At 39.8% G+C, this 27,970-nt stretch overlaps 1 pseudogene; it reads left to right on the forward strand.

Moving 5' to 3' along the window:
- The first annotated feature begins 443 nt into the window (after positions 1-443).
- Positions 444-4,897, forward strand: LOC118847258 (annotated as a pseudogene).
- Positions 4,898-27,970: the final 23,073 nt, after the last annotated feature.

The following is a 27,970-nucleotide window of genomic DNA, read 5'->3' on the forward strand; positions in this document are numbered from 1 at the left end:
GAATGGGTGACTATTTACACAGTAAGCAGCAATGGCCAGACTCTAACCCAGATTCTCCAACCTTATCCTCCAATAGGACTCTCAAATGTACCATGCTACTTCCCCTTTCCAAACTGATAGGAACTTTCAGAGTTCAAATTCTACTGGTATATGCTTAGAGAGGTCAGAGGTGTGTGTGTGGGGGGGGGTGGTGTTCAAGGAGGACTAGCACTTCAGTTTGAGGGTTTGCCAAGCCCTTGTCAGGGATGCTCATCCATCTTTGGTGTCTACCTCTTACCCAACTCTCACCTGTGACTCCAAGAAGCTATAGCATATACAGCAGCCACACCCCTGTAAAACCATCTCAGCTGATGGGCAAAACTAAATTGTGTTAGGGGGGTGTCCATTCCAAGCATGTGAAAACATCCACCAGCAGAATGGGCAGATGAAAACAATTTGTTCCAATGGCCGTGAAGGTGGCCAAAGCAGGCACTGTGGATCTTGGTCAGACACAGAAGATGCCAAGGTCATCCACTGCATCTCCGACCATCACCAGTTGTCTTGACTTTTGTTCTACCAATGGATTTCAATGACTCTGAAAGAGTGAGGCTAATGACTTTGTGCAACTCTGCTTCACTTAAATCCAATTCATACTCAAATCAAGATGTCACTTGTGATGTCCTTGGTCCTCTTTGAAAATCAAGGATGAACAACAAAGAGAAACCAGCATTACCTCTATAAATATTAAGATTACTTTATGGTTCACAAACCATTTATAGGATGTAATGCAAGTAAATTTTTCAATTTGCAAATAAAATTGAGGTTCGAAATGGTCATGACTTCTCCAAGTTAATATATATAGAAAATGTCAAATGTGGGACTCAAACCCAGGGGTAATAAGACATATACTTTATATGTCTATGATACCATGTGGTTCTTCTTCCAAGGGTATAGATCAAAACTCTCTTATCCTATGTGACTCTTGTTCATGTCCTCAGTGCCTTCAAAACTGTGTTGTCTTCAGAAAGAACCTCATCTTTGTATTCCAGGTCTGGTCCAGCTATTCTTCCCTTCTTTATTTTCTTTATTGACATTTATCCTTTATGTAGCATATAGGGCCATGTTGTTTTTACATTACAACCATTTTCCTTTATAACCCTGTTTCCCAGAACCCTCCCTTTATCAAAGGAAACCACTCAAGCAAAAACAACTAATACATCAACCATAGCAGTCCACATCTGACACACTGAGTTTTCATAGTCTTCTGACCTTTGGATTCAATATTGATCATTGAATTTATTCAATATTAAGTTGCTTTTTTGTGCTCTTTTTTGTCACCACAGTCATTTTATGTATTATTTTCCTGGTTCTGCTTTCTTTGCTCTGCATCAGTTCTTTTGTCTCCTCAGTTCTTTGAATTCCTCATTTCTTATGATGGAAAAATACTTCATTTTATTCATATGCCACCATTTGTTCAGTTATTCCCCAACTTATGGGTATCAATTTTGTTTCCAGGTTTTGTTTTTTTTTTGCTGCTTCAAAAGGTGCCACTTTGTATATGGCATATATATGACCTTTCTTTTTGATGACTTCCCTTGGGTATGTTTCAGTAATGAGATTCCTGCATCAAAAAGTATGAATAACTTGCTAATTTTTTCACATAATTTCAAATGGTTTACTGGAATTATTGGATCAATTTACAGCTCCAATAGTATATAAGATTGCCTGCCAGGTCCCTCTGACATTAACTATTTACATCTTTTATTACATTTGCCAATTTGAGATGTATCAGGTAAAACCTCAGAGTTATTTTAATTTTTATTTCCCTTTTTGATTATTTAGCATTATCGCTACTTATTTACTAATCTGTTTTATGTGACAAAATTGCTTATAATATTACATAATACTACATTGCTTATAACCCTTCATAAAGTTTTGTAAGTGAATTTATATTATAAACTGGTATTGCCTTTGACTACCGTAACATTCTCTTTTGCAGGAAGATAAGTGTTTTCCGGCTGAGGCAATTTCTCAACCCTTTTGGCCAGATCATTGTGAAAACTGCTTTGTATCAGTCAAAGTACCATAGAACATCATAACAGTCCATGTTAATGTCTGTCCTTTTATCCTTCCTTTTTCATTTTTTGTATCCGGTAGCATTTAAATAGGTCAAGTTGGAGCAGTTTTAGCTAAAGATAAAATATTGTACACAGAAAAGTATAACATAAGCTAGAATTTGATTAAATGAATAACATTATACTGCTGACTTGCTACTCTGGTATCTTTCTCATTTCCACTCACCTTCCCTTTCCAAGACATTGTTCTTCCTGAATTCTTCCATTAGAGTTTTAAAATATCACTAATAGCTTATGGAAACAGCCAAAATTATAGGCACGTTTTGAATTTAATTAAGTTGAATAACTCCCACCGGGGAAAAGGAGAGTTTCTATGGCACTTAAATCATATACTTATTTGTAAGCTTTTCTTTTTTCACTTTAAGAAATTCATAGATTTTCCTGCCTCTTCCTTACATAATTAGAAGTACTTGGAGGAATTTCATCTTACTTTCTTTAAAACACACACACACACACACATACCAATTGCCTTGGGACTAAGATCAAGCATTAAAAGTTTTATCCCTAAAGCAAATTTTGGGGAGACAGTTATAGCGTCTTAATATTTATTCCTTTGAACATTATAATTAAGGAATCTAGATGGTGGTATAGATATACTTCAAATGCTCATATAAAAGATCTTATTAGGCACTGTTGGTGGAGTTGTGAACTGATCCAATCAAAGGGCTATAAAACTGTGCATACCCTTTGATCCAGCAATACCACTGCTAGGTCTATATCCCAAAGAAATTCAAAAACAAAAGGAAAAGGACCCATTTGCACAAAAATATTTATAGCAGCTCTTTTTCATGGTGGCTAAGAATTGGAAATCAAAGGGATACCCATCAATTGGGAAATAGCTAAACAAGTTGTGGTATACGGTTGTAATGGAATATTATTGTGCTATAAGAAATGACAAGCAGGATGATTTCAGAAAAACCTGGAGAGACTTACATGAACTGATGCATTGTAAAGTGAACAGATTCAGGAGAATATTGTACACAGTAATAGCAACTCTGTTCAATGAAGAATTGTGAATGACTTAGCTATTCTCAGCAATACAATGATCCTAAAACTAATGATGAAGCATACTATCTGCCTCCAAAGAAAGAACTGATATTGACTGAATACAGACTGAAATATGCTGTTTTTTCCTTCCTTCCTTCCTTCCTTCCTTGCTTCCATTCGAGTCTTCTTGTACAAAATGACAAATATGGAAATGTTTTACATAATTGCACATGTATAACTTGTATCTGATTGCTTACTATCTAAGGGAAGGGTAGGAGAAGGAGGGATAGAATTTGGAACTCAAAACTTTAAATAAAAATGTTAAAAAATTTTTTTAAAAATAAAGGGGCTAGAGATTGAGGGGAGGGAAAGATCTCATTAGTTACTTTGTAGATGTTAATGAACTTCTCACCAACTATGTATGCTATAGAATAAAGCTGTTGTCTTTGTTGTATTTGTTATTCAATATGGTGTCCACACTTAGGAATTTTTGGCATTTATGCCTTCTGTGGAAAAAGCAAACAAACGAAGCCATAATGAATTATATTATCCTTTCCTTTATTGTAGATACATATGTACCCATGGGTTATTTCTAGAATTAGTTTGGTGATCTGTGGTGTATCTGTGTCTACCATATTCCCAGCATCAGCATGGTATAGCAGGAAAGATTTTGGTTTGAATCCTGCCTCTGAAGCTTACTTGTTGTGTGACAAGTTACTTTAATTTTCTGAGTTTCCTTTTCCTTCTCTGTAAAGAGGTAAAAATAATCCCTGCAATATTTATCACCTAGGGTTGCTATAATGATCAAGAAACATAATGTTTGTAAAAGTGCTATAAAATGTTAGCTGTTGCTATTACTCATTTTGCACATATCCCCCTCTATCCTGTACAGGGATTTTTTGGGGGGGAGGGGGTTTAGACTTACTATTTCATTAAAGTAGGAAACTCTTGCTTATAAACTCCCTCCAGCAATGAAACTTGGCAACTCATCTATAATTTATAGTCCTAGAGAATTGCCTGGGACACCAGGAATTTAAATAATTTGTACATGGTCACATAGCCAGTATTTATCAAAGACAGGATTGGAAAACATGAAAAGAAATTTGGGTTTATAATCATTTAGTCAGGTGCAGAGACACTTCTGAAAGAACCATCACAATAGCCACCCAAAGAGAACCCCAACTGCAACTCAAACTTGTATTAGTTGATGATAGAGGTACTGGAAAAACCACCTTTGTGAAACATCACTTGACTGGTGAATTTGAAAAGTATGTAGCCACTTTAGGTGTTGAGGTCCAACCTCTCACATTCCATTTTAACAGAGGTCCTGTTAAATTCAACATATGTGATATAGTTGGTCAAGAGAAATTTGGTGGTCCAAGAGATAATTATTACATTCAAGTTCAGTGTCCCATTATAATGTTCAGTGTAACATCAAAAGTTACTTACAAGAATGTACCTAACTGGCATAGAGATCTGGTATGAGTTATGTGAAAATATCCCTATATTGTTGTGTGGCAACAAAGTAGATATGAAGGACAGTCAAGGTGAAATCAACTACCTTCCATAGGAAGAAGAATCTCCAATACTATGGAGCCAAAAGTAACTACAACTTTGAGAAGCCCTTCCTTTGACTTGTTAGAAAATGTATTAGAGCTCTTAATTTGAAGTTTGTTGTCGTACCTACTCTTGCACCTCCAGAGGTTGTCATGGATCCAGCACTGGCAGCACAGTATGCACAGGACTTACAGATTGCTCAGACAACTGTGCAACTGAAGATGATGACCTGTAAGTAAATGAAGCTAGAGCCAAGAATCACAGGTCTAGTTTTGTAGTCAACTGTCCTCTGATGTCAGTGGTATAGCATGTTTGGCACTTTATTACATAGCTGAGCAGAACATGTACTTACTCTCTGGGATGCTGAAGGAGATGGATGGGATTCAGAGTTAATATGGCAGTTTAAAATATAATTCATATTTTGGACCTGTGTATTTAGCTGTTTTGGACCACAATTAAATCCTCCTGAGTTTCAAATATGATTGCTACAGTCCCATCACAACATTCAGTGGTAAATCTTATTTGTTATTATCATTCCTGTTCCTTTTTTGTTCAGATCATAATAGAGTTATACTTAAAATACCTAAAAAGAAGGAGGAAGAGGAGGAGGAGAAGAAGAAGAAGGAGAAGAAGAAGAAGAAGAAGAAGAAGAAGAAGAAGAAGAAGAAGAAGAAGAAGAAGAAGAAGAAGAAGAAGAAGAAGAAGAAGAAGAAGAAGAAGAAGAAGAAATTTCAGGTTGTATCCCATGCTTCTGAGAAAAAAAAATAGGATCAGAAATTTGGAACTGTGAGGGACCTCAGAGAGCATCAAGTCCAACCTCATTTTGCAGATGAGGAAACTGAGTCCCAAAAAAGTCACGTCATTAGTCTAGGGTCATTCAGCTACTGTCTAAGGCAAAATTTGAACCCAAGTCTTCCTGACTCCAAGTCCAGCACTCTATCCAACAAAACACATTGTCAGTCATTGATTTCTAACATACCTTCCAGCTCTAAGGGTCTATATTTTAGAATATAAAATTGAAGATTATAAAAAACCCCAATCAGATTAATATAATGTGCATAATAAAATTACATAATGCACTTATAAATACCAGCTATTACTATCCATATATTAGATACTGCAAGACATGCCACCATTCTGAGAGGGACTGCTTGGGAAAGTGTGAGAGCTCACTTTAAGTTAAGGCATTGTTAGTAGATCTGTGTGTGCCCTTCCCATATAGAGAGTTACAAGAGCAGCTGGGAGGATGATGTGGCATGCTTTGCTAATGGAACTCCAGAGTTATTTTCTAAGATAATTATTAAATAAAAGGGCTGCTCAACACTATAACTACTATTAAGAGGGCTCAGCAGGGACACTGTGACTAGCTGCCCTCTAGAGGAGCTAAAAGACAATAGTAGAGAGCTGTCCAAGTGCTCAAGGACTGCAGTCTCCGAATCTTTGTATAACAGGTTAAGTCCACCCATAGTAACTGACTCTATCCTATTTCTTAGGTTTCTGGTGACTCAGGAGAATGGCTCCAGAAAGAATTAGACATCATAATTTTTTTTTTCTCCACAGCTATTAGGAGAGACTACAATTCTGAATATATTCAAATGGTCCAACCAAACTAACTAGACTGCTGAGTTTTGTTTTGTTTTGTTTTGTTTTCCTTTTTGACATGCTAATATCTGAAAGGAATTATGGGCTAAGAGCATCACTGGAATCAAGATGATCTGCACAATAGCAACGTGTGACTCTAGGTAAATTACTTAACTTCTTAGTGCCCACAGGCAACTTTTTCAAGACTATAAGTTGTACACAATGACCAATCACAGTCCCAAAGGACTACCAAGGAAACATGTTATCTGGCTCTAGATAGGGAAATGATGGCTTTATAGTGCAGATCTTTTTCCTCTTTCCTTTTCTTGGTTTAATTTTTTTTTGGCAGGCATGGGGGGAGGGATGACTAATGTTGAAATTTGGTTTGTATAACTATACATATTCCTCATGTATTTTGTTTTTCTTGCCTTCTCAATGGGCAGGGGAGAGAGAAGAAGAGAATTTAGAATTGAAAATAAAATAAAATTCAATTATAAAAAAAGACTATAAATTGTAGAAAAGGTGCTGATCTACATTGGAAGAGTTTCCTCATGGGGTGGAGGGGGGCTCCCTACACCAAATCCTACACACATAAAAAAAGACTTGATCTTTGTATAGCAGCTTAGGACACTGGGTAATTGATCTCATTTCAGACCAGCACCACCCCAGTGTCCAAGTCCTAGTGGCTGTGTTAGGTTGAATCTGATATCACAGTTTAATCGCTTTCCTTCTATACTGGTACGTTTTGTGTGAATCTTGTTCAATTCAGATCAATTCAATTGAATAAACATTTATGAAGCACTTCATGTGCCAGGCATAGTCCCTGTCCTCAAGCAGCCTTCAAGGGACACAACATGTACACAAATAAATTAATACAAAATAATTACAAGAAGGATAACAAGAAGGATAAGGGAGGAAGCATTACTGAATGGTTGTGGTATGGGGGGATGGCTATTGTAGAAGGACAGGTAGGTGGTGCAGTGGATAGAGTGACAGGCTTGACTTGAGTTCAAATTCTACTTAAGACACTTACTAGCTGTGTGACCGTGGGCAAGTCAATTAATTGTTTGCCTCAGTTTCCTCATCTATAAAATGGGCTGGAGAAGGAAATGGAAAACCACTCTAATGTCTTTTCCCAGACAACCCCAAATGGGGTCCTGGAGAATTGGATGGAATGGGATTGAACGACAGCAATATTGCAGAAGGTAATACCTTCCTAGTGGAAGGAATTCAAAGGGTGGAGATGCATTCCACACTTGAAGGGGTGTGAGAGACCCTGGGGAAGAGGATTAGAACAGCCAATTGTTCAGTGTGAGCGTTTACATCCCAGAAATCAACAAGTGCTACAAATTAAGGTTCATTTTATTGTTTTGTTGAATTTCTAGACTTGAGAAAATGTTAATGCAGATTAAACTTAAAGTATGTCCTGTATACATTTCCCACCCCCAACCCAGAGTCAGTTGTTAAATATTTATCACCACACCCCTAGTTATCCCCCCCTTTTTTTTTGGAGGAGGAGGAAGGCAGGGAAATTGAGATTAAATGACTTGCCCAAGGTCACACAGCTAGTGTGTCAAGTGTCTGAGGTTGGATTTGAACTCAGGTCCTCCTGACTCCAGGGCTGGTGCTCTACTCACTGCACAACCTAGCTGCCATTCTGGTAATACTTCTAAGATACATTGAAATGCAGGTGCCTGGCGCCTGCGAGCTTTTTATGATAAGTGTGATTTCTTCTAGCCAGAGGTTCTGTACACTACAACTTGCTCATAAATGACCAAGTTGTTGCCTTGAAAAGAACTGCTCCCCCTAGTGGTTCTTCCTTCTTCCCAACTTTACTTGGTGTCATCCTGAATAGTGTCATTTTTTATTTGACAGGTAGATAAAGCCCTGGGGATATAAATACAAGCAATCAAGACAGTGTCTGCCTTCAAGGATCTTACATTCTATTAGGAGAAGAAAGCATCTAAAGGGGAGCTGGAGGAGGAACAGGATGGAAACCACATAATAGAGTGGAGATGGTCAAGATTCAGGTGATGAGAAGGTGAAGATGATGGCAAGGTTGGAGAAGACACATCACAGAGATGGTAGGGAAGTGAAATGGAGACTTGTTTATGTACGAGATGAAGTGAAAGTTCACCAAACACAGCCCAGGGTAGTTTCAGTTGTGGAGTCCAAGGTTCTAGTAGGGAGGAGGTGAGAATAACAGACCAAGTGGAGACCAAATGGCATGAAGTACTTGGGATGGTTGTTTTAAATCATAATTAGAGAATTGGGTGAGTAATAGAATTTAAGCTTCTTGAAGACAGGAATTATTTTTCTTTTGTATTTCTGTCTACAACCTCTACAATAACATCTTGCACAGAATAGATGATTAATAAATGCTTGCTGAACTGAATCATACTTTCTACTCTTAAATTTCTCTTAACATAGAGGAATTCACAGAACTAGCAGAGTAGCATAAGCAGGCTGAGTCCAATGCTTGAGTGTCACTCATGGAAACTCCCATGGGTGTTCCCTGGTCCATTTGATGAGCTTACAGGGAGGTGAGCCTTTGTTTCAGAAAGTGTTTCTTTATGGAGGGTGTGTACATGCCCATTGGCACCTTATTAAAGGACATCTCTGGAATAAATTTCAGTGATTGGGGCTGCCCCAAAAATAAATTATTTGGCTCATAATCCCTGGGATTAACATCATGAGAGAAGTTATCCTGTGGGCTGGCCTATAAAAGGGAGTGCTCATTAATAACTCATTCTTTTTCATCCACTTCACCTTATCCACAAGAGCCTGTGAAAGTAGCAGAAGCAGGGGCAGATCTTGGTTTCATTAATTAAGCCATAAATAGCTGTAGTGGGTTAAAGCACTGGGATTTACTCATGTTCTAGCCCACTCAGAACAAGCATATTTCAGGGACCCATCCTTGAAGAGACAGCATAACCCCCAAATTATAGAGTAGCCATGGAGAGGCAGGTACTTTGATTTTATAATCAACCTTTTCAGTCGGAAAATGGGGATTTCCTGGAGAGTACCAACCTTGGGTTAGCCTCTCCAACAACCCCAAGTTCAAGAGTTTCAAAATTCAGCCTACTAGCCATAAAATAGGAGTTTCTAAAAGCTGCTGAGCCATGAGTCCCCTCTTTGCACATAATGGTTGCTTAATAAATGTTTGTTAAATTGAATTTCTGTAATTACATTTATTTTTAAAACTTTCATAAAGTAAGCATTATATAGGAGGTCACAGAACTAGCAAAACTAACACAATCCAGCAGAGTCCCACACGTTAAAGTCACTCATGCAGACTCCCTTAATCAATCAATCAGAGCTGGGAACACAAATAAGAAGGAGGTAGACCTACTGGACCACAAAAGCAAATTACAAATGAGACAATTTTTTCAAGTACAGTAAGAACAATTTTGTCAGTACCATTTCTAGGCACTATGCTAAGAAACTGATGACAAAGATGCAGGGATAATCACTGCCTTCAAAGAGCTTACATTTCATTGAGTGAATTACAACAGGTACACAGATTAATGGGACAAAACTCAAAGGAATATTCCCCAGCATGGTAGCAATTCTACCATCATCATCAACAGAAGCATTTAAATAGATCCTTATTCATAGGACTGGCCAAGGAGCTGTTGAGAGCAGAAGATAAGTTGACTCTCCTTTCCTTTTAGGAATGTATCATCCAAGTCACATGGTAAGGAATGAAACAAGGTATTTGAATGGGCTGAAAAAAGTCTCTGTTTTCACTGATAGGGATATTTCTCCTGCCAACACAGACTGGGTCTCCACCCATTAAATACAGTGTTTCATAAGTTGTTATGGCTCCCAAATTCATCACCTGTCAGTCATGGCTGCATTGAGTGACAACACTTGCCAGGCTAGTTACAGAGTAAAGGAGTCTGGGTTGGCATGGACCCCACAGGCCATCCAATTCCAAAGAAATTCCTTCTATAGTATCACTAACAAGTGATCTAGCCTCTGATGAAAACCTCCAATGAAGGGGGAATCCATTGCCTCCTGAAGAAGTCCATTTGGTTTTGTCTGGATCTAATTATCAGGAAGTTTTTTTTCCTTACATCAAATCTACATCTGTCTCTTTGGAACTTCTCCCCACTATTTGCCGCTCTGGAGCCAATCAGAACAAGTACCTCTTCCACACAACAACCCTTCAGATACTAGAAGATAGCTATCATGTTCTTGCCGAATCTTCTGTAAGCTAAACATTCCCATTTCCTTCCACCAAACTTTATAGGTATGATCACCAATGTGCTCATTATCCTGGTTTTCCTCCTGACTTGGCAATGCTCCTCCTTAAATGTGGAACCCAGAATAAGAATAAGAATAATAGCTATCATCTATATAGTGCTTTAAGGTTTGTTCACAAAGCACTTTGCAAACATTGTCTCAATTTTATCCTCAAAGCAACCTTGAAAAGTGATATTATCTCCGTTTTACAGATGAGGAAACCAAGGCAGACAGAAGTTAAGTGATTTGTCCAGGAGCTAGATTTGAACTTAGGTCTTCCTCTTTCCAACTATGCCACCTAGGCCCAGTCAAGGATTATAGTACAAAATGGAAGGATAAGTCTATTGTCCTGGCACAGAATTCTCCTATTTAGCTCTACTATATCAAGTTCCTGGATAGCATCATACAACATGGTTTTCCAGTTATAACTCTGAAAGATACAACAACTTGCCTTTTGAAGACTTGGGGTAAGGTTAAAAAATAAACATTCTGTCCCTTTCTCAGAAAGCGTTGGGGTGGGCAAAAGTTCTATCTCCTTTTTGCCTAAAATCCTTGAAAATGCCATCTAGACTAGGTACTGCCGTTTACTCTTCCATAGAGACTAAACCCTCTAAAATCTTCCTTACAACCTCACCATTCAACTGAAATTGCTCTCTCTAAAGTTAACAATGATTTCTTAATTTTGAAATCTAATGGCCTTTTCTGCCTTCATTCTGAGTGACTTCTCTGCAACCTTTGACATTGTGGATCACCCTCTTCTCCTGGGCACTCTTTCCTCTAGGTTTTCATGACATTCTTCTCTCCTTGCTCTTGCTCCTATCTGACCAGTCTTTCTGAGTTTCCTTTGCAGGATGCTTATCCGTGCTTATCCGTGTCATGCCCACTTATCATAGGTGTCCCTCAAGTGTGTGTGCTGGCCCTCTTCTCTTCTCCCTCTATATTATTTCACTTCATAATCCTTGCTATGGTGGATTTAATTATATCCATTTATCTAATATTAAGCTTGAACTTAGGAAGATGAATCTTCCTGACTCCAGGGCTAGCACTCCATCTACTGTGCCACCTAGCACCTAGACATGAGTGAGATAGCTGAACCTGGAAGGAAGCCAGAGATTCTAAAACAGGGAGTGAAAGAGGGAGTGAATTCTAGGCACGAGGGTCAAAGTTGGCTAGCAACCAGCCTGGTGATCAGAAGGTGGGTAAATGTGGGATACGATAGAGGCTCCTTTGCTTTTGGAACAGTCATTACTGAAATCACAAGAGGTCCTGGGGCAGGACATTTCCTGTTAATACTTGAAAGCAGCACAGTCCATCACTAGGGACTTTAATAAATGCTTGTTGACTTGAATTAAAAACTAACAGAGAGTACTTTTTTCCAGATAAAAATAATTTATTTGTATAGATAGCAAGATCCTTGAGAGCAGGGAGGGTCTTTTGCCTATCTTTGTATCTCTAGTGGTTAGCACAGTCCCTGGCACACAGTCAGTACTAAAAAAATGCTTGTTAATTGGTTGATAAAATTAGCCCAGTTTATCAGGGCTGAGTTTTTACTTATTTTCCTGAGTTTGGACAATTGCCTTCCGTACTTGCTTTGTGTCTACAGAGGAGGCCGTTACGTACTATTCAACAATACACTGAGCCAGCTCTTTCCGCTCTCAGAATTAATAAGGGCTTCTTCTGAAAACTAGCATCTCAGCTCTTTCTGGCTTAACTGTCTTCCTTGTCAGTGAATGTGGCCATTTTAATCTGGGACTATCCTGGGACTATCTCCATTGCTCAAATTTTGGATCTCTTCATAACTGTGAGAGTCCCCGACAGTGGTGTACTGACTTATACTAGCTTAAGAGAGTTGATTGGTACATTTTCAATGTGAATGTTTACACTTTGGAATTCAGCAAATGCTACAGAGTAGAGTGCCAGCCCTGGAATCGAGAGGATCTGAGTTCAAAGCCAGCCTCAGACACTCTACAAGTAGGTGTGACCCTGGGCAAGTTGTTTAACCCTATTTGCCTCAGTTTTCTCATCTGTAAAATGAGCTGGAGAAGGCAATGGCAAACTACTCCAATATCTTTGCCAAGAATACCCTAAATGGGGTCATGAAGTGTTGGGTATGACTGAAATGACTGAACAGTAACATAGTGAATAGAGTAGATCTATAGCTTTGTTGATTGACTAGACAAGAAAGTGAGGGGGAAACTGTTAACAATGCAGATTAAATTTTAAAATGTGTCCAACTTATTTTTTTTTATTAAGAGAGCCCACTGTTAAACATTAATCAGCACACCACTGGTTCCCATGAACTTTTCCTCTACTAAGAATCATAGAGGATCTTTTTCCTGAGGCTTGGGGCTCCATTTCTGAGAACCGGAATGCCTTCTCAAGTAAGCTGGGTCGTCATGGTATTGTAGGAACACAGGTGAAGCTCATAGAACCCAGCATCGAGTGTGCACTACTTAAAATACCCTAATTATTAGCCTTAATAATTAGCCACTGATTAGCCCAAATCTTCCAGGATCATATGACCTAAAATAAAGTCAGTGTCCCAGGATAGTTGGGTGGGTGTTTAGACCCTTCATACTGAATTATCATGGAACGCAGCAGCTCTAATTTCTGCCTGTCTCCTAGAAGAAGATTTGAAACAGGGAAGTACCTTGTTTAACAGAAGATCCAGGGAGCCAACTGCAGGGAGTGAAGGATAGGTTCCTAGGCTATAGACCTAAAAGGGACTTTAGAGATCATTAAGTCCAACCTTCTCATTTTATAGATGGAGAAACTAAAGCCCAGAAAGTCATACAAGTAGTAAACGACAGAGTTGAGAGCTGATGGGGAATTTCTGTTTTCCAGTAGCCCCCAATTTTCCACTACCTGACAGAGTCCTACCTTTCCGGTTTTATTATTCGTCATTTCCCTCCACACATTCTACGCATTCAGCCAAATTAGCTTTCTTAGTATTACTCCAGCATGATACTCCATCTTCAATCTCCCCGCCTTTGCACCTGCAGCTCCTCTCTCCCCTCCCCACCCCCCACCTGCACACTTCACCCTACCTCCCCCATCCTTTCCTCACCTCTGCCTGCTGGAATCTCTTGTTTCTTTTCTAGACTCCGCCCAAGTCTCACCTTCTTCTTAAGGCTGTTCCTGGTCGCCATTGCTGTTAGTGTTCTCCCCCCAGTCCCATGGTTGCCTCGGAATTAGTTTTGTACCATAGGCATTTTATATATACACGTCAGTCCTTTCCTCTCTTACAATACGATCAACTTGAGGGCAAGTATTGCTTTGATTTTTACACTGTGTCTGGCACTGGCCAAGTGCTGGTTATTAAATGTAGACCCTTAATAAATGCTTGTTTATTGATTGTTGATACTGCCAAGAAGGAAGTTCTGCCTCTCTGTGTCAGTGTGGGTATTTGGGGTTACAGGATGTCCAAGAATGGACACGGAAACAGGCAGCAATGGGGGAAAATGGGACTTGTGGGGGTTACTGAATATTTTTAAATTTCTAGCCCGCCAACAGACATTTATTAAATACAGAAAGCCAAAAGAATACGGTCCCTGCTCTCAAGGAGCTCAAATTCTTTCCAACTCTTTTGGGGCAGAGATCCATTAAAAACAAGCTCAGGAGACCCTAAGCCCAAAGAGTTCCTGTCTTTAGGAATCCACCTTGCTGAATTGTCGTTGGGTTGAACCCTCTTTACCCAGCAGTTGGCGGGACCACACTTCTCTGGAGGCACCAGGAGCTCCAAAGGCTTTAAGTCCTTAAAAAAAAAGTTTTCTCACAAGCCCAGGATTTTCCCCTCAAGGTAGCAGAAGAGGCCCGTCCCCTCGGCCCCAGACCTCGTGGGAACCAGCCAGGTACCTCTCCCCAAAGGGACCTGCACACACAGACCTTCCCTGCCCCTGGGGAAGGTAGGAGGCTCCAGCCTGTGATCTTTTTCGAGGGAGCATGCGCGAAGCCCTTGGCTCAGGGCCACCTTGGAGAGGATCGAGCTATATAGCCTATGATCTCTCTCCAGGGAGCATGCACAAAGGCCTGTGCCTCCTTCTCCTCCTTCTCCTTTTCCTCTTCCTCCTCCTACGTCTCCTCCTCCTCCTCCTCCCTGTGCGCCTGAGAACCTCTCTCCTCACCGAACAAGGGCGCACAGAGCTACAGTGTGCCTAAAGCCGCCCTGCCTCCTGGGCTCGCATGTGGAGCAGCCTATGATCTGTGGCCAACAGCAGCCTGAAGCCCATTATTATCAGTTTTCCCCTTCCAGAACTGGCCCCTACCCCACTGGGCCTGGCTCTCCCGTGGAAACTGGCTCCCAAACCACGTGGCACCATTAGGTGGGAATGTTGCAAGTAGTCCCCTGCCACGGTAGCTCAGTCCTTACTTTATCCAATTGCCACCCTATATCCAAAGTACTTCTCTAAACCCTCCCCTGCCCCCCCCTCACCCCACCCCCCGTCAGAGGAGATGCCTCAGTGAAGGTATGTTAGCAAAGCAGCCAGAAGCCACATAAGCACATATGTCTTTGTGGCTGGTTGCCAATGGAAGCAGGAAAAGACGGCAGCTCTTTTCTCCTCACACCTGTCCATGACCAAAAAAAAAAAAAAAGAATGGCATTAGAGGTGAGAAAGGATTTCCAATCGAATGGGGGGAGGGAGGCATTACAGGCACAGGTGTGAATAGTTTAGCGACAGGGATTGGTCTCTTTTCCACAGTTTTCCATGCAAAATGTAAGCGGACAAAACCCCAGATTTACCATAAGTTGTACAAAGCCACCTGTTCAAATAGCCCAAGCAAACAGTGGAAAGACATGACTTGAAACCAAGAAAAGACTTGAGATCAATGCAAACACTTGAACACAAGCCCTGGTGACAAAACTTTACCAAGGCCCAGGGAAAAGAAGTGTTTCCCATTTGGACCAAAACTCTCAGTGTGTTATTTTTAGCAGCCTAGTTAATCGGATTAGACAATCATGTTGCAACGTTTCTCTCATTATCTTGATAAAAAATGCTCAAGAAAAATTCAGTGTTCCTGAATCCATGCAGTTAATTTATTTCTGATGATTCTGATTTCAGTTAATGGGTCAGAAAATCATACATTTGCATTATCAAATAATTACTAGCTTTTACTAAAATTTTATTCTGATATATCTTTATATGGAGGTGACCCTTAGTTCTCCAAAGATATGTCATAGCAATACAGCTCATACAAGCTCTACCAAGTTAGAAATACTTTCATTCCTTGTTTATCACTGGACAGACACAGAAACGTAAATTAACAGAAACACGCATCATGAGAAGATCGGCCACCAGATAATGACTCCTCCCCCATTCCCCCCACCTCCCCTCACCCCCTCCCAGTAATTTATTAAATCATCAAATAAGTCATAGGGAAGTGCTATTTGGGTTAGTGGAGAGCGCACCCATACCTATGAAATCATGGAATTGAAGTTGAGTATTTACTAAGCAGCCACAAAGGGTTGGACGTTACATAGCATACATAAAAAGCATCTCCCCCTGCCCTCTAGAAACTCACATGAATTAACTTCAAGAAACATTTATTGCATGCCTAGTGGTACAAGACAAAACCAAAACAGTCGTTGCCCACAAGGAGTTTAAATACTACTGAGATTGCTAAAATTTTATGGACATGAATTTTAGTATTGCTTTTTTTTAAACTTTTGTTTGTTGTGGTGCATTGTAAGAGAAAAAAAATAAAGAAAGGAGTAGGAGTTAGCAGCCACCTTGAGCCAAGAGAAACTTTACAGAAATAGAGTGGGTGGGAGATCAAAGAGTTGAGGACTAGCACTGTTGGCAGGAGAGCCTTGGTGCCAAACCCTGCATAAATAATTAGGCTTGGTGCAATGGGAGGGTATTGATAAGGGTAGTTCAAGGAGAGAACAAAAAATATTTTAATAATGGTTGTGGGAATGGATAACAAGGATGGATCTCAGAAATCTCGAAGAAATAGTCAGTAGTACAATTGTAGTCTTAGTATTGGAAGGATTAGAAAAACATCTGGTTCAGCTGCCTCATTTTTATAGATGAGAATACTGAGGTTCAAACTGATGAAGCGATTTGCCCAAGGTTACACAGGTAGCAAGGAGCAGAGCCAGGATATAAACCCACATCTTCTAATTCCAAATCCACCACGGTAACCAATCTCTTCATTTTTAAAAGCCAAGGAAACTGACAGCCAATGTCCCACAGGAAGATACTAGCAGACTTGGATGCCTGACTTGTACACACAGGTGTGTTGGTAAATGTTTAACAACCTGCCCTACAGGGAAAATGTATGCATGACACACTTTTAAGTTTAATCGGCATAATTATTAACATTTTTCTCTATTACTTTCTTAAGCCTAGATATCAACAAAACAATAAAGAAAGCCCTGATTTGGAGCACTTTTCTTTTTTCTAACTTCTGAGGTATAAATGCCCATACTGAAAATTTAACAGCTGGGTCCAGAATAGCATTTCTTGTTGGCCATCCTTTCCACTATTCTTTGAAGACAGAGGCCTTCAATTCACTCTCACTGACCTGTCCTTGTCTGAAAACTTAAGCTATGGTTTCTTTACTGGTCTGATGTTGAAAAAGTAGGTGGCAACTAGGGAGCTCAAACAGCTTATTACAGGGTCACCTGAAGTCTGGCAACTTTTCTGAAACACTGTTTAGCACTATGGTTAAGTCTTGGTTATCTTGTGCTGGCCTCTTCCACCAAGCAGGCCCACTAAATACTCAAAAGGCTGATCTCTGCTTTTTGCTGTAGTCACCCAAAGAAATGTCAAAGAGCAGGTAACCAGGCTGATGCTGGGCTACCTTTAAGCCAACTCACCAAATTCTCCTGTTGGGTCTTAATAGATAACATGGCTTATCTCTGGGAAGGCTTGTAGCTGGACAGGATGGGGACAGTGTGACTCTTTTACTCTCTATCTCAGATACACACATATACATATATATGTGTATATATACATATATACTACTCATACCTGTATATAATATGTGTATATATTCCACTATTTTTCTCCACTGTGCTAATGAAATAATAATTATACTCAACACATTTTTAAATTATGTTTTTAATTTGTGGAATAAAACAAACATTTCCATAACATAGCATAATAAAAATGATGATTGCACATGAAACTGAAAATCTATTATGTACAACTTTCTATTCCTTTTAAAGATATAATAAAGTTATCATGTAAATTTCTTTTTTTTTCTTTTTGTTTCCCCCCCCCCCACAACTCCCCACCCCAGAGATGACTACATTAGACATAGAACATTAAGGTTGGCCAAATGCTTTATATACATTATCTTCTGTAGGGTCGATTGTAGCTTTGTGCCTCTGAGTTGCTCAAGTTGTTGAAATTCTTTGATCTGGGCTCAGATCCCTCCTCAGATACAAGCTGTGTGACCCCATGAAAATCACATCCCTTCTCAGCCTTCATTATGCATAAAATGGGGATCATAAGGGCACCTATATCCCAGTATTGTGAGGATCAAATATGCCAGAACTTTATGAGTACTTTAAAATGCTATGTCTAAATAAATGTTATTAGGTATTCATCTCTTACCTGTAATCACCCGCAATATAATTAACCAACTATGGAGTTGGTGATTCAATGTATTGCCCCTCCTAGATATTTATTTATTTATTGTATTTTTGAGGAGAATTTCATTGAGAAGGTCAGACCCAAAGAAATGAGTCACTAATGGTGGAATTTCAGGTGCTACAGCTGGAAGGAAGGCATTCTGGGACAAAAGGGCCTTCCTGAAATCCCTCAAATCATACTACTTGTATGTGGTGTATGATGATCATAGATCATCACCACGTAGTTTTGTGATCATAGATCAAATGGAGTCCTCAAGTTGAGAAATGAATTCTCATCTATTTGGAATCACTATCCCCACAAAAAGTTCTGTACTTCTCTTATATCTTCCTCTAGTTCCTTCCCAAAGACTAATAGTTAGAGAAAAATTTAAACAATAGTTCGGGTTCATTCAGTAGGTATGATACAGAGGGACAAAGCAAAGAAGAGACAAGACAAACTACAACCTATGAATAGTTTACCAGTCTTCCTTGGCCTGGTAGTATCAGCAGCCCTGTAGGCTGTTGCCTAAGGCTGGGCAGACTTGTTGATACATTCTATCTGCCAGTCTTCAAACTTCCAGCCCAGATGCTTGAGAAAGACTTGAAAGTCCAAATTCCATTGAAACAAATCATTGTTTAAGGTAAGCAGTTGTCACCTGCACCTCATCTCCCACACATGCAAATGAGAAGTTCTAACATTATCATCCTTTGGGGGAACATCAGATTTCTCAGGAAAATTTTGCTTCACAATTTGCCTTTGCATGATAACTGATTGTCAGTGCCGCCCAATAAAGACGTGCAGCAGCAGAACCAGGCCCATTGTGCAACCTGGGAGCCACGATCTCAGTCAAAAACGCAATAGGTGCACACAGCAGAACATTTATTTCACTCTGCTTCAGTTCCTAAGTCCTCTTATGCTGCCCTCTGATCTCATATTCTCTAGCTTCTTCATCATTTCTCATAGTTCAGTTAATATCCCAAGCCATTAAACCATCACAATTTGTTTGGCCGTTCCCAATTAATGGGCATCTATTGAAATATTCAGAAATAGTATTGAAATAAAGCAGTTCTGTAAATGTAATTCTGCTGCCTAAAATGATGATTTGGCATTGATGAATATTTTGGCCTTCTTCCTTTATAAAAAAATCTCAGTCAAGAGTATAGCTATATATGGTTTTATGCCCTCCCCTCATTGAACAATTTTAGAAATGATCATTATTTGTTCTAAAAGCACTCCTAAAGAGTTGGTTTCTTTATGCTAAGAAACTAACTAAAATGTCCATACCCTAGAGCAGATTTTTAACTGTTTTTGTGGTATAGACTTCATGTATATTTTTTTGGTAAAGTCTATGGACCACTTCTCAGAATAATTTCTGAAAATGTTTAAAATGCACAGGATTAAAAATGAAATCAATTTTATTGAAATATAGTTATGAAATTTTATTTATTTTTTTGAAACCAAGTTCATAGATCCCAGGTTGAGAATTCCTTCCCGGGAGAGAGCTAGAGAGACTTAGAGATTCTACTTCAAGGCCCAAGGAGGTCATAAACAGAAAGAAAGATCCCATGTACACCAAAACATTTAGAGCAGCACCTTTGGTGGAGGCAAGGAACTGGAAAAATAGTAGACACCCATCCACTGGGAATGGCCAAACAAACTGTAACACTTTAATATCTCGGAATATAACTGAGCCATGAGAAACGATGAAGGTAGAGAATATGAGAATAGAGAGCAGCAAAGAGGATTTATGAACTGATCCAGAGTGAAATAAACAGAACGAGGCAAACAATGTGTACAGTGGCTCCAATGATGTCAATGGAAAAAAACAAAAAATGATGAAACTAAACACTGTGTAATTATAATGATCAAGCTTTACCAGGAAAAGGAAATGAGAAAAGACATTTCCCTCCCTCCTTTACAGAGATGAAAGACTATTAGAGTAATAGCTAGCATTTGCATAGATCTTTACATATGCTATTTCACTTATTCTTTTCAATAACCCTGTGAGATGGATGCTAATATTACCTCTCTCCCTCTCCCATTTTACAAGTGAAGGAACTGAGGGTAGGGGAGATGAAATGATATGGCCAGGGTTACACAGCTAGTAAAAATTTAAACTCAGGTCTTCCTGCGTCTAGCATTTTACCCATACTCCACCTAGTTGTCTGTAAATGTGGAAGCATAGGGGCAGCTAGGTGGCACAGGGAGTAGCACACCGGCCATGGAGTCAGTTCAAATCCAGCCTCTGACACTTGACACACTTACTAGCTGTGTGACCTTGGACAAGTCACTTAACCCCAATTGCCCTGCCTTCCTCCCTCCAAAAAAATTAAGAAAAAAATAAATGTGGAAGCATATATTGTCATAACTGTTTGTTGTGTTGGTTAGCTTTGCTGAACTACTCTTTTCTCCCCTAATTCATTTTTATTCTTCCACTACAAAGGATGGCTCCTTGGGGCATCAACAGAGAGAAGTGTCAGTCAGGGAAATAGTATTTATTAAGCATCTACCTTGTGCTGTTTTATGATGATAATAAAGGTGATATAAAACAAAATGTCATTTAATTGTTTTAAAATTTATTTATTTTTAGCTTTCAACATTCATTTCCACAAAATTTTGAGTTCCAGATTTTGTCCCATTTCTCTCCTACCCCTACCCCAAGATGGCATGCGTTCTGATTACCCATTTCCCCAGTCTGCCCTCCCTTCTATCAACCTCCCCCCTTATCCCCTTCCCCCTTACTTTCTTTTAGGGCAGGATATATTTCTATACCCCACTGCCTGTATACCTTATCATTTAAAAGTTTTTAAAGAGTTGTTTTCACAATTAAAAATGCTTTCCTAATTACAGTTCTGCACTCTACTAAGTGTACAAAGGAGAACATGGCCTGCACTTCTTTTGTCAAACTACTTTGGAACTCCCTAGCAAGGCATGGATACCACTGCCAAAGGAAGGTAGGGTAAATTCTCCCCCATAAACTAAATATTTACATAAACTTCTCTGAGCAGCTACACAAACCATGTGCTGAATCTGAGAGAAGGAACCTGATTCTAAGGGTTTACATATGACTGGAAACTATACTTTCACTGAAAACAAAATCTGCTTCTGCTCATTTTTCTCAATTGGGAGTGATGGGTGATCATGCCAGGAGAGGTTTGGTTGAACAAAACAGGGAGTGTTTTGCCTGGGGGAGAGGTGACTTGGGGCAGACAAGATAACTGTCTTCAAATACTTGAAGGGCTAGCACATAGGACAAGGATTCAACTTGTTTGACTTGACCCCGGAAGGCAGACCTATGAGCAATGCATGTAAGTTTCAGAAAGAAAGAATTTTGTTTAGTGTAAGGGAAAAAACCCTTAAACATTAGAGGTGTAAAAAAACAATAGAGCTATCCCCAAATGGAATGAGTTGTCTCAGAGGGAGTGATGTCCTTACATTGGTAGTTTTCTAAGCAGAAGCTGGAGGACAACTTGTCACAAATACGGCAAGGCTATTAGATGTGAAAGAACAGACTGGCCTGTATGGTCCTTGAGGTCCTAACAGTGAGAGTCTATTAACACATTACATTTTAATGATCTGGAGACAGAACAAAGCAGAAAGATGAAAACAGGTATGAAAAAAAAACCTGTGAGTAAGCAGGGTGGTACCAAGGAAAGAAAACTGGTCTGAACTCACAGGTGTTGGGTTCAAATCCAAGTGTGACCTCAGGTGAGTTGTTTAGCCTCTCTGGGCCTCGGTTTCTTCATCTGTAAAATGAAGGGGCTGGATTAAATGATTTCTAAGATATCTTCTAACTTGAAACCTATTATCCAGTTGTAATGTGTAGGATAGGGTGGAAGATAGCTTTTGGGCTTAAAAAAACCCTGGGGGCACCTAGGTGGCAAAGTGAGTAGAGCACCAGCACTGGAGTCAGGAGGGCCTGAGTTCAAATGCAACCGTAGACACTTGACATACTTACTAGCTGTGTGACCTTGGGCAAGTCACTTAACCCCAATTGCCCTGCCCCCCCAAATCCTACTTTCTCACCATTATTCTAAATTACCAAGGTGAGTTTTTATGAAGATGGTTTTCTGTTTGAAAAGAAGCAATTACAATATAAACATCATTGCACCTTGTACACATTTGTCTATCCAGCTAACATTTACAAATATAAAAAAAAACACAATTTAGCCTGGTATGTACTTCACAATGAAATCAGATGAGAGCGAAGAAAGACTATATAAACTGGTTCTAGATGGACAACTTCAAATTTTAGCAAAATGGGGGCGTCCAAAGGAGTTAGGTACATTTCTATACTAAGAAACGGCTTACCAAAAATAAACCTGATAACTAAAGTTTTAAAAATCTAGGTAGTAAGAAAAGAGGACAAGAAGTTCTTCTGTGAAACGGAGATCCCTTTTGATCATTTGGTTGGAGACATACAATGTGGCTTTGTCCAAATGGCTTTCCTTCAAGCACGAGCATTAAATTATGATAACACGACTTGGTCTGTAGCTTCCAATACATGCAGCTGATGGACGTGGAATATCCCTTCATGAAGCTCCATCCTCAGGTTTGGCAGCACATCATCACCAAGGTACCAATCGCTGACAAAATGATTTCTTATATATGGAAGGCACAGCATTATAGGATCCTTAGGCTATAGGAGATGCCAAATGCAGAATTGCTGATGAGCCAAATTTCCAGGATTGTCTCACTCAATCCATTGTTCTTGGAGGGACTGATCACATCCTGTATCCGCATGTATTCTACGACTCAGCCTCCTGCAGAGCACTTGACTGTACATGCAGGGCATTCTTGTCTGAGATGTTAGGCAGCCTGGTGAACACATGTCTGCATATTTAGTTATTCTCCAAGGCCCAAGCTAGATTGGAAGGATTCGTCTTGGAGTAGTATGTATACCATATTCACAACTAAAACAATTTGGATAGTTGAATCTCTTATACGCTCCACTCTTAATTATCCAAATATGTATTATCCACTCTTTGAATTACCTATGAAAAAGTATCATTTCTTGCTGGCTTCTCTTTTTTTCCCATTCAAGACATCTTTAGGTCAACATTCATCTCTTCTTTCCCAGATATGCTCTGGGAATTGAAGGCTTATTTTTAATTTAAATAAGTAATCAATTAATGAACAAGGACATATTAAGCACTTTTTATGTGCCAGGTATGATGTTTAAAAAGTTCAAGAGACATAATTTTTCTCACTTATTATTTATTCATAAAATTATTTTATTATTTTATATATATTATATTGCATATCAGAAATGTGGATGTATATTGTAGTATATATAATCAATAGATGAAGGGCACTGGCTTTAAGAAGGGTTAGGAAAGGCTTCTTTATAGAAGGTGAGATTTTTTTTGAAGGAAGCCAGAGAAGCCAGGAAGCAGAGAGGAGGAGGGAAAGTATTCTAGGCATGGGGGACAGTCAGTGAAAATGGCAATGGAGGGCTTTCAAAGCTAACCAGAGAAGCTTCTATTTGTTACAAACCATTGAAATTTATGGAGCAGGAAAGCAAAGTAGACTTTGGGACCTGGACTTTGGGAAGGATCACTTTGGTAGCTATGTGGAGGAAGGATTGGTGCTGGAAGACACTTGAGTCAGGGAGACCATTTAGGAGGCTATTTTAGTGGTTCAAGTGAGAGGCCATGAGGGCCTATGTGTAAATAGAGGGAAGAGGATGGAAGCAAGAAATTTTGTGGAGGTAGAAGCAACAAGATTTGGGAAATGCTTAAGTGTGTGAGGTGAGAGAAAGTGAGATGTCGGTGATCATGTCAAGATTGTGTAGATGAGTGACTTGGAAGGATAGTGGTGATGTCAACAGAAATAGGCAGGTTTGGAAGAGCAGTGAGTTTGAGTAGAGTGCTAATGAGTTCAGACCTAGACATAATTTCAGATACCTGGTCTGAAATATCCAATGGACTGTTGGTAATATCTGACTGATGCTCAGGAGAGAGAGTTGGATATATAGATCTGGAAATCATCTTCATAGAGATGATAAGTTCATGGGAACTGACAAGGTCATAGAAGAGGACCCAGGACAGAGCCGTGGGGTACACACACACTTAGGCGGTATGGTAGAGATTATTAATCAGCAAAGGACACTGAGAAGGAGCTATCAAACAGGTAGGAGAATCAAAGGGGTAAAATGTCAGGAAAATGCTGTAAGAACAGACTCTCTAGGAGGAGAAGGGGACCAACGATGTCAAATGCTACAAAGAGGTTGATATAAGGATGAAGACTGCCCAGGTGATGGAATCCTAATAAAGCTCTCTCCAGCCCCAGGAGTCTAACTTCCTGTATAGGCCTCACTGAACAGTAGGCCCACTGACCCTACCTAGCCACTCACCCCCTCCCCACCCCCACTCATCATCCTAACTTCATATATGCTTCACTGCTCACTAGAACAGGTGTGTCCATGAACTCATATTTCTCACAGAACAGCAGACATGTCCATGTGACGGGATCCCAGTATGGCTAGACACTGCCCCCAGACCCAGTCCTCATATTTCCCACAGAAATAGCAGGTGTGTCCATGCACTCAACCACATCCATCTAATCTCAAACAGGACCACAATACTTGGCCAATCAGAAAGCAGCACCCCCAGGATGGTCAAGCAGGATACAGACCCCTAAACAATAGAAGGGACTTTCCCTAAGTAGGAACCTGTGCAGTAATAGCAAAAGCTCCTGAGTGGGAGAGAGGAATACTTTAGGAGAGCAGGGGAGGGAAAGGAAGAAAGTACAAATGGAGAGACACATCAGGGTAGGGAGTGTAGGTAAGCTATACCTCATTACTCTTGAGGACTTATGTACAAGAAGTAGCTATAAGATAATCTAGTAAAGGTCTAATTGAAAAAGGAAGTAAGCTGTGCATATGATAAGATCAAGAGAAGGCAGAAAGATAGCCTGAGTGTTTGGTTTTAGTGGAATATTAAAAGATCTAGTAGAAAGCCTTGGAAAACATGGGAAGGCTTCTGTAGTGGACTTATGGCAGGACACAGAAGCATTCATACCAATGAGCTCATGGATCCATCGAAGTATGGACATAAACCAATTTGGATAGACACCCCATGAACTTACCTAGTCTCTCTTGAACCCATTTTTATTTTTTCAATCTTTACTATCTCTTGAAGTAGCGGATTCCATAAGCAGATGCTTATAAAGTAACATTTCCTTTTATTGTAGTAAAATTAACTTCTTCGTTCAAACCTCAAGGGATGACTTTTAGTAAAAGCCTTTGTGAAGGTGGTGAACAATCCACAGACGTACTTTTTATGATTATATGTGTCGATCATAGTCCTAGCTTTCATCTTTTCTTTGCTATGTTCTCATATGGAAGCCCCTCCCTTTCCTGGGCAATTTTAGTTTTGTGTTTCTGCAGCATTTTCTTGGGGGGCAACCAAATATGGAGAATTGCAGTAGATGTGCATTATTAGGACTAGCAGCTAGATGAACACTTTTTCTCCATGATGTGAAAAAGGAGAATGTGATGCTAATTTTCATATTCATGTGCCAAAGCAACTTTCTGTATATTAGGATACACACCTGAGGGAATTTTAAGATTCTTACTTTCTTTTCAGAATTATATTTGGAGAAATTTTTTGTGGTCCTTTTTTTTTAAATTGACCTTCCAGGAATCCCATGGGGAAAGGGAAGCCTTAAAATGTGCTATGAATACAATGTCAAAATAAACAGCTGAGAAGTGAAAAAAAAATCCAACCCATTGTTTGCTTTTTCTACACCATACCAGATGATCAAAGTTTCTTCAATGAATGGACTGACTTCATGCAGACAGTGGCCATCCATAGAAAAGTACACAATTGAAATGTTTATATTTCTATCCACACTAATATACAAATAGAAACTAGTTTATGGCAAAATTTACATTCTCGTTATCTCAGAACTGTTAGAGAATGTCAGTAGGCTACATTGTCTTAATTTAAATTTGTTCTGGTGTGAAGCCAACTTTTGTGAGTTCCCATTTCTCCTCAATTCTACATCTTGAAATCAACTTAAAATCATTCCCAACTCTATCATTCTTTGCTTCTACTCTTAGGGGAAGAGATGGTCATTCTCTATGTGTACTTCTGGCCATTCCAGTCTCTTTAAGGATCCTGCCCACTTAACCCACTCTAATTGCTTAAAAATATATCTAGATCTTCCTCATCCCTTAACATGTTTTCACTTGATCCTACCTTCCCCTCAAACTATTACTGTCTTGTCTCCTTCCTTTCAGAGTCAAACTCCAAGAAAAAAAACTATCTGAGCTCTCCATACCTTGCAATATGATTTTCCCTCCTTATCACTCACCTGAAACTGCACTTTTCAAGGGTATTGAGTTCTTAATTGCTAAATCCTTCTTGACATTTCCACAGGATTTGATAGTTGACTATTCTCTCTGCTTTCTCCCCTCTTAGTTTTCATAACACAATTCTTGCTTGGATTTTCCTTTGACCTGTCTGGCCACTCCTTCCAGTATTCTTTGTGGTATCATCAGTCATCCATGTGCTCCTCTCTATATGTAGGTGTACCCCAAAGCACTGTCTTAGACCCTCTTCTCTTCTATTTCCACGTTCACTTTCTTGATGATTCCATCAACTCTGAGGTTTTAGTTATCATACTTCTTGAGATTACAGTCTGTACCTAATTCAACTCTACCCTTTTTTCTGAACTCCAGTCCAGCATCACTACCTGCCTATTAGATTTCTATTAAGTGGTTGTCACAAATATACCTCAAAAAAAATCTCTTTATATTTCTCTGCCAATGTGTCCGATTTTTCTAACTTTCCTATTTCTGTTGAGGATACCATAGTCCACAACCTAGGAGTCACCCTCAATTCTTTACTCTTACTCATGTCATTTAAGGTGCCAAGTCGCATCCATTCTACATTCATGATATTCCTCATACCCATCCCCTTTTCTCTACCTTCCTCTCCACCCTGTACCACAATAGGTCCCTGCCTAAGCTCAACTTAATGGCTATATTTTGAGTCCTCCTGGCTCTCAACTGTGAGGGTCTTCCCCTCCCAGTTTGATTTTTTTTTCTAATTAAAGGGGCTATCCCTTGACTCACTTCTTAAAGAGGCCTATTCACTGAATGGATATTACCTCACTCAAAGTGTGAACCTGAAAAGGCCTCAGCCTAAAAGGGCCAGGGTCTCCTAATGCACCCTGGACCATCTCCAGTCATCCTGAGGAATATCAGCTCACTGGACCCAGATGGCCATAGAGCAGTAAGTGAGGCTTGTGACCTTGCACAGTCCTCGGTCCCCCAAATCAAAGTCAACTGCAAGTCATGTCATCATTTTCCTGGTGCCATGGTCCTCTTCAAAAGTGAAGGACAAACACAACAACAAGGACCTTATCACCTCTCTCCTGGTCTACTGAATGACATTCTAACTGCTCTTCTTGCCTGGGGCGCCCCGTGCCTCCCCCCCCCCCCCCCCCCCCCCCCCCCCCCCCCCCCCCCCGCCCCAAACCATCCTCTGTAGTGGTCAATCTGATATTTCTGACATAGAACCAGTCAGTTTGCTTCCCTGGTCAAGAAGCTCCTCTGGCTCCATCTTGTCTTCCAACTCCATGCCCATGCTAGAAATGACCTCTGCCTCATAGAACCCCTTGCTTTCTTCAAAGCTCAGCTCAAGAGCCACCCCACCTGGGAAGTCTGTTCTAAGCCTCCTAGTTACATATGATATCCTTCGAAATGACTTGCATATTACATGTATATGTAGCTAATTATATTTGTGTTTAGATACACATATATGTATACGTGTGTGCATATGTGTAAAATACTTGCTTTTCTTTGTACACATTTCTCTTAATAGAACATAAACTCTTGGGGTAAGAAACTAAATTCTCAATTCCTAGCACAAGGCTGAGCACATAGTAAGCAAT

The sequence above is a fragment of the Trichosurus vulpecula genome, chromosome 4 (genome assembly GCF_011100635.1).
Source record: "Trichosurus vulpecula isolate mTriVul1 chromosome 4, mTriVul1.pri, whole genome shotgun sequence".
Lineage (NCBI taxonomy): Eukaryota > Metazoa > Chordata > Mammalia > Diprotodontia > Phalangeridae > Trichosurus > Trichosurus vulpecula.